The 7752-nt window shown below is 42.2% G+C and overlaps 1 long non-coding RNA gene across 1 annotated transcript; it reads left to right on the top strand.

The window, feature by feature from the left end:
- The first annotated feature begins 4850 nt into the window (after positions 1 to 4850).
- LOC143303171 (uncharacterized) lies at positions 4851 to 7530 on the top strand. Its single transcript, XR_013059227.1, has 3 exons — positions 4851 to 5910; positions 6230 to 6366; positions 6484 to 7530. It is a non-coding gene; the product is annotated as an uncharacterized LOC143303171 (long non-coding RNA).
- The last annotated feature ends 222 nt before the right edge of the window (positions 7531 to 7752 follow it).

Below are 7752 nucleotides of genomic sequence, written 5' to 3'. Positions count from 1 at the left end.
CGTGGACTTGTGGCAACTATAAATATTCAATTGGCGCTGATGGAAAAAGAAGAGCCGCGAAAAAGCGGACGTGAAATAATTCGATTACAATAATCCGTGGCCACCGGTGACATTACATTCGCTCGACTCCATTGTGATGCGAATGTAAAAACGATGCCGCACGATATGTTTATTACCGAACACCGGATGGGGATCAATATTCATAAGCCGATTCGTTTCGACCCGGTCTGCCGCTCATCGACTGTGCCGTACCATGCCAGCACGGCATTATTATTTTAATCAACTCGTATAATGTCTCTGCAAATTACAGGGTGACCCCCTACTTAATGACCGGAAGAACTAGTATGCTGCAACGGATGAGGAGTCACTGCGAGACCGGAAGCGAGCTATCTGCGATCCCGTAACAACTTTTGCGAGAATCGGAGAAACAGCGACGCGTTATTCGAAAGAGCAAAGGACAATTATTGCTATTTGCGTGTGGTAAAATGTGTGGCATGCGTGCGTGGTTCCTTGGCTTATTCTTATTTGCTTATTATTCGTAAAACAATGTACGTTTGAATTCATTTATCATATATCTATACTCGTATCTTTGATTTTCAACTGACCGTCGAGCGTTTAGTTAGCGATAGTTCGTTTACTCGCATTTTCTTCTTTTATTCGAGTAATTAGTTGATCTCGTTGCTAGTTATTTTTAATAAGTTCGATAGAAAGCGAAGGTACACTACGATCGATATCGACGTCGCGTCGGCGCGATCAAGTATGATGGAGAAACGCAATCACGGTTCAGCCAATAAAAAGTCGAAACGTCGAATCCTCGGCAACATCTTCCGTCTCGATTCGTCTTTCGTATGTCGTATCGATGCGAATTATCAGAGACAAAGAAGGGGTCAGGAAGGGGTCAGGAAGGGGTCAGGAAGGGGGCAGGAAGGGGGCAGGCAGGGGGGGACGGGCGACGGGCGGGCGGGAAGGGGGTGGCAAGGGGATGAGTCTAGCCCGAAGTAACAGAAAGAGCAGGGGTGGTAGAGAGTAGGAGACTTGTCTCATTTTACTTTACAAGAGGGATTTAAAAACGAGGCACCGTTTGACAGCTATTGCCGGTAGAGCTCGCCTCCCTGCGACTCCGAATTAAATTTAAAATATACAATAAACAGGGAAACAATCAATAATCGTGTCCCTCCGTCGTGTCGTTTGATATGTAGGTAATTAAAAGTCGTTCGGGGTGCTGATCCCGGAAACGGAGGGTTTAGCTCAAATTGTGAATAATGACGGAGCCTTTAATGGACGATGCCGTTAAAATCGTTACCTGAGATCCCTGTCTACTGTCTACCGTCTACTCGAGGCGAATACGTTAGCTGGCCATTTCGCCCTGCTTGTTTTTCCGCCATCTTTGCGCCGTCTTCGTGCTCCGCTTTCGAAATGTTTTTAACGCCCTTTACGTAATTTCGTTTACCACGGAAGACGGAAGACGGAAGACGGAAGACGGGAGACGGGAAACGGGAGACGGGAGACGGAAGACGCGTTATAAATTAACGAGGTTCGCCACCAACTTTCTCGCTGCTCTCCTCTTTCGCTCAATCCCTATACATTTGGGCTAGATGGTTTTTGCTTTCCAAATTATTTTTTGAGAGAGAATTTCGAGTTAATTGCGAGGAACGAATAACGATATTTTAGATAAGAAGAAGATAATATTACGACTTGCGTGTAGTTGCTCCATGTTTTCTTCTTCTCTTAATTTTCCTCTCGAATAAATCGTTTGCAAAGCAAACCTATTGATGGGTTCATTCGATAACACGCGTTCCTATTACGAATGTTTTGCTACGATAGTGCCTACATTGGCGAAACTCTGTACGTGGCATATTCGTCTAGGTATAACGGGAAAGTATCAGAAATTAGATGAAAAATAAAGAAAACGATATTGGCTAGGGACGCAGCGTGATAAACGCGACACGCGACACATCCAGAGCCATATATAATATGATAGGGATGAATATTTCTCGACTGCTAAAGAACGGAACCCGGAATCAGAGATTAAGCGCCGAGAAACAAATAGATGACCGAGAAAATGGTAAAATATTGCTCGGTCAGAAAAATCAATGCGAAACGCTTTGCAACCCTATCGAGCGCACGATCTCGCGTTTTTCTCGCCGGCAAAGAAGGCAAAGGTGAATCGGAACACGTTGGAATCGCGGTGTACACAGTCTACGCGAGCATCTTGCAGGACGAAGTGGATTCAGCGTCCGCGTCAGGCAACAGTTAATGGGGATTCGAGTGTCGATGAGGCATCGACGCCGATGGACGTCGACGTGCGTCGGTCAAGGGAGGCCGGACAGCCAGCCCCGTTGTTGTTTTTACGCGACGTGCCAGTAATTTACAGTCGGTCATTCAGCCGTACATGGCCGGTACGATCGGTGGCCTCGCTATACGTCAAATTATCCCATACATCATGGCTTTCTTCGCCAGGCCAGGTCGATTTATGTGCACGCGCATAATATAAATTATTAAATAAGTCTACGCCAGAATCGCATGCGTGCTCGTTATTTATCGATCGGTAAGAACGGATCCCTCGAATCGACCGGCCGATCCATCGACCAGATAAGCGAACACTAAGGCTAACTAAAAGTACTATTTGCACCAGTGAAAAAAGTTGTCACGATTGGTTTCGTGTTTCTTGAAAATTGCGTGACTTTCCAGCTGAGCTTGGCTGTTTCTTATTTAAACGGAGATGCGAACACGTTCAATTGCTTATTATGCTTATTATTAAGCTTGTAAAGATATTCGATAAGATGTTCGATATGAAAAAAGAACGACGATAATCGGGTGAATTGCTCGTGGAAATTTAACAGTAAAAAGACGTACAAAATACTTGCTACAACATGTAATTAATGATTCCAATTGGTCGTGTAGAACGTATTTCTGCTTAGGAATCCAATTTTTCAAATTTCCGAAAAATTGTGCATATTTAGAGGAAATTAAAGGAGAAAGATATTCCGCGTGGAAGTTTTTGCTGGCACATGGGACCACCTCGGAGATGAAGCTGTCCTCCATTGCTGTAGCTAACCCCTCTGACCCTCGTTTTTCGCGTTTGCTGATGTTCACCGGCTGTTTCGCACAATTCTCACGCGCGCGATCATCAGAATCGGGGACATTGCAGAAAGAAACCGCCGTCAAATCCAAAGCGGGAACTGAACGGATCGCAGGAATCGCAATAAAAATGAACACGGACCGTCCGAAATTAGGGAGCACAAAAACGCTGACGACGGCTTCGTACATCCACTGACGACGAATCGTTACCAGACGCGGTGAAATGTAGTCAGCTGACGATGGGTCAAATGTAAATAGCGTTTGAAATTTTTCCTACTTGCTATAGTATATCATGCACGGTGTTTTCGTTAAAATACGCATAATTTTAATGCGCCGCGTAGCGACAGTAGTAGAAAGATATAGTAGAATCGAATGTCGGTCAATTATTCTCACAGTTAATAGCGAGACGATTATAATCAAGGCAACAAGTTTGTCACGCTCGACTTACGAATGTTTAACAATTGAATCTTATCTTGACGCGAAAAAGCCACTACTACTCGAATACATGTAAGATTAATTTCATCCAAGGTGGTATCAGTTCAGCTTTCGCATCAAGAAATCTCTTCGCTTCTAACTTCTTACTTGGTTCTGAAATCAAGCTTAATGCCGGCTTCGATCGGATAAAATGAAGAGGCCCGTCATCACCTAGAGATCCATCGATGTAATGCCCATGTTTGTTGGAACGATTTCGAACAAACCGGTCGCGAAAGGGATAGCGATCGAATAAGGAACGACCGAAAGAAGCGTAGTTGGTCGATTAGGTGGCCGAAAAGAGTAGAGTGTAATCACTCAAGCAAGGCAGATAGCGTGGAGATTTTCATTCGAGGTTCGAAACGATCGGTAGCCAGAGCCACCCACGGCGCCCTGCCAGGACGATCGACGATTTCTCTTGATCATTTCGATCGCGCCGGCTCTCCTTTATGTGTATATTATGTATTTATTATGGCTGACTACCAGGAACCGAGCGACAAAACCAGTGGAGCCTCGGTCTTTTGCTTTGGTCCCGCGGTCCTCGTTCCACGTACCGTTCCTCCTCCTCCTCTTCCTTCCTCCGCCGCCCCCCCCCTCTCGACTCATTAATTGACACCGCGATGCTCGTCCAGTCGATCATGGTGGTCCAAGCAGCCTTTAACGAAACATCGATTCTCGAATGCGATCGTCCATCGATGCGGCGAGACGCGACGCCCAGGGAACCCCGCGAGGCTGATCACGCGGCAAAAATCGGGAAAGTTCCTAGACAAGTTTTCTTTCGCGATCAACGGGTCGATTTATCTGGTTAACCTGTGCATCGCAACTGCGACACTAATGCGCTTCTTTCGAGGTTTGCTTGGCGTGAGAATACTGGTGGATGTCGATGGCTGGTGTAAGACAAAGGGAATCGAATCATTAAGATTTTTTCGGAATTTATCTGTTTCGTCTGTTTAGATTCGATAATAATAACGATAATAACGATAATAACGATAATAACGATATACAGGTATAATGGTAATTCCGTATAAAATTCAGAAACCACAGGAACGTTTACGTGTCGGAACCGAAATAGCTACGCACGAATTCCGTGGTTGCGAAATCGGTTCGTGTTAAACAGCACATTTCGTGTGATATTCAGAAAGATGCTACGTGCTACGAATGCACAAGCTGGTATTGCTAGCGATGGACTTGAAAATTTTCGAGTTTCTTTGCACGCTCTCTACCAAACCTTCTGAAATCCCTGAATTCCATATATTATCGATATATATATATATATATTGAACAAAGATTTTCAATCACTATGGATTTTTTCAACAAATCAGTGCTTCGATGATCAAAAATTACTGCTTTTCCTACGCTTCTTACGATAAAAAATGTTTAAAAAATCTCCCCGAGTTTTCCATATAAGTCAATATTTCGGACTATTCTTCAGAATTATCGTACGATAAAGATAGTTTGTCGCTAATTTTCCAGACCACTCAACATTCAGATTGTTTTTTAGAAAGATCGAATAACATAAATTTCTTGAGAAATTGCCAAGGAACTGAGCGAATGGGTGCGCCCATCGCTAGTCGGTGATAAAAATTTCGTCGATCCAGCGTGTTCCCAAACGGTCTCTCCTGACAAAATTCTCGAATGCCGCGTATCACGTACATCGTGCATGGCTCGAGTCGTGCGTTTTCGAACCGAGCTCCGTTTATGGGGCAATCTGTAAGCCGCAGACGATCTGTGACACCGTGTGGAACTGGGCCGACGTTCATAACGCATTTACATTCCTTTCAATGTCGCGCCACGTCCACTGGAGGCCATTGGTTCGATTGGTATTCCATGGCTGGTTTCTTCGATTTATCGGACGCTCCTATAACTACCATAAGTTCCACGTTCGGAATAGGAGAGTGGACGGTTGCCTGGGAAAAATTCGATTAACTACTTGGATCAGTTCGTTGCAATCGTTGCTCGGAAAAATCGGAAAAAATCATGCTCGTGATTATTTCTGCGTTGAACGCTTTAATTAAGAGATATTCAACTACGAGTAACCACCAAAATGTGTAGGAGTTTGTCTCGACGCACAAGTTTAAGTTTATGTTTCAGAAAATGACTGTTCAACGCTACGTAATAATCGTGTTGGCAATTTTGATAGAAATCCAGTTCTAAATCGTGTTCATTCTCAACTAAAATGATAAAATAACAAGTACCTCATTTCGTGAACAGACGTTTCGTTCATTCGTGTAGACCTTATATTCATAGATATTCCTTTATGGATTAATAATATGAATCGATTCGAGCACATCGTGCAGCGGTACGTGTTTGCGATATTGGAAAACGATACATGGACTGGCATGTTACCGAACAGCAACGGTATGTAATTATTTCGTAATTAACAATATGTAATTATCAGAAAAACGTATGAAATATAAATCATAGTGAAGCTCTATCTGTATGCATCGGTGGACAGACAGATTGTGTGTGTGTATATATAAATATATATATATATATATATATATTTATATATATATTTATATACACACACACAAATATATATATATATATATATATATATATTTATATATACACACATAACGACAGTTCACGTTCAAAGTATACATACAAGTATCGTAGATTCAAGCGGTAGAAATGAATTTAACTACACCTACTGACTCAAAGTTCATTTCAATAGGTCGAGTTTCAAGTATTACAAAGGGAGGAAAGATGTTACTTTTCATAGAAAATTCTACGATCGATTGGAATGGCGAGTAAGTAAAAGGAAACAGGAGAAAAAGTAAAGGAAGCGCGCGGATGAGGATCGAGGCTCGCGTAAGTATTCAAAGATCGATCGAAACTCGACCTGGTTCTCGGAAGAGTTGCTCGCGGCCGATTATTATTCAGCTCGGAGCCGATGTAATAATAAATTATGATTCTCTTTTGAAATAGGTGGGTGCCAGGCAGATTCCTAACGGGGCTGGAGGCCCCATATTTACGATTATAATGTCCGCATAGCATTATTTCGATCTGGGAAACGCGAGCATGACGGAATGCCACCGGCCCGTCATGTTGCCGCATAACAATACTCGCGATCCTTCACCGCCATTGTTATTCGAATCAGATATGAATATGATTCACGTGTTCCGATCCGTATGTATGATCGATGCTGAATGAATGTGCCGAATTTCTTTTTTATCCTCGAACGCGCACGCTTTCGGAAACGTTCGAATCTTTGAATGAACTCGTCGTATCGTATGCCCGAGCATACTGTAAACTGCATGCTGCGAACAGTGGAGTCTCGTTTAACACTTTGAGTTTAAAAAGTACGTACGTACAGATATCTTGGGGAGAAAGGCAGAAAATAAAATATGTAGGAATACGTGGAAAGTTGAATGATAAACGAGTATCGATGATTAGACTGCGAGTGTTTACGCGCGCGTGGAAAATATCAATAATACGCAAAGATATATGAGATGTCTGAAATATATTATTACATATAATTTGTCATAATATTTAGAAGGATACGATAAGAACTCTCTATTTTCGTTGATCGTAAAACAAAGAGTAACGTAGCCTCTGTGAATACTGTTGTTCCTTTCTCTTATTCATTCACCTAGCAGTTTCCTGATATTTGAGTGTCGCCCCCGTTGACTTTGAATGAGTCGAAAATCGAAAACGTCAGGCCCAAATGTGTCTCAACTACGTCCGAACAACATTTGCCTCGTATTTCTTATCGAAAATCAGTATTCCTGTCATTCATGTGGCAAAACTTGCATTTTTATCTATACGAATTGACCGAAAATTTAAATTAGTATCTGATTCTTGAAAAGAAGAAAAGAGGAAAAAGGCGAATGAAGACTCACACAACGCGTTGAAAGAATTTTGCGATTCAAATTAAAGTTCGATCTGTTGCAAGCTTCTAAAAATATCGGTTATTTGGGTGAAAAAGCCATGGAATATCATCTACTTTGACCAAGTCTTGAAATATTAAAATTCATATTACTTTTTCAAACGTCCTGTCTATATTTGTTCCTTCGTACGTTCTAGTTGATCTTTTCAAAGAAACGAATAAAGCTGAACTGTCCGAACGAAAAAGAACGGTTTTTTTTTTTTTTTTTTGACAGAAGATTTTTTTGAACAGGATCTTTCTATTCCTAGCCGAAGAATAGGATCCTTTGACTTCTGAATTCAACCTCGTAACTTTGTGAAAACAGGGAA

The sequence above is a fragment of the Bombus vancouverensis genome, chromosome 9 (genome assembly GCF_051014615.1).
Source record: "Bombus vancouverensis nearcticus chromosome 9, iyBomVanc1_principal, whole genome shotgun sequence".
In the NCBI taxonomy this organism is placed as follows: domain Eukaryota; kingdom Metazoa; phylum Arthropoda; class Insecta; order Hymenoptera; family Apidae; genus Bombus; species Bombus vancouverensis.
This window is presented reverse-complemented; position numbering and strand designations above follow the sequence as displayed.